We start from the raw sequence: 637 nt of genomic DNA, 5'->3' as shown, positions 1-637 counted from the left end.
GCCCCGCCGCGCGCCGTCCAGCCGCCTCTCCTCAGCTTGGTCCTCCAGCGTCCACTACCCAGCACTGCTCCCAGGGGGCGCCCATTTTCCACTTGACAGTTCCTATTTCAACCTGAAGTAGGCGCTGTATACTGCCTGGCCTCGTCTCCAGCCGGCCTTGGAGGCATCCCCTTAAGACACCTCAGCCGCCAAAGCAAATGGTACTGCTTCCCACTTCTGTGCCTTCTTACCCGCCTTCTTGATTTTCCTTCTCTGTCTGGAAAACTACTCACTTTTGACTCCAAGGACTTCGCTCTCCTGTATTTGAGAGGAGAAGGTTAGAGGGCCCTGGGGAAGACTTGGTAGGTGTGGTTTTTCTGTCAGAGGAAGTTAACGCTGGCAAGTATGGTGTGAAGTCCTAAGTTTGCAGGGACTGGCCTCAGGCTGAACTGAGAGCCTCCTTCTAGCTCACACTTTAGCCGTCAGGAAATCCTTGGTTGCCAAAGGATTGTCTCCTGTATGTCCTCACTGCTTTAGCTTCGGCTTGCACGATTACTTCAGGGCTTCCTCTGCTTGTGCTGCCCTTCTCCTGTCGGCACCCAATTCATTATTCATCCTTCAGATATCTGTTTAAATGTCACTGTCCCATCGAAGCCTT

This window comes from Pteropus alecto, unplaced genomic scaffold (assembly GCF_000325575.1).
Source record: "Pteropus alecto unplaced genomic scaffold, ASM32557v1 scaffold44, whole genome shotgun sequence".
Classification (NCBI taxonomy): domain Eukaryota; kingdom Metazoa; phylum Chordata; class Mammalia; order Chiroptera; family Pteropodidae; genus Pteropus; species Pteropus alecto.
This window is presented reverse-complemented; position numbering follows the sequence as displayed.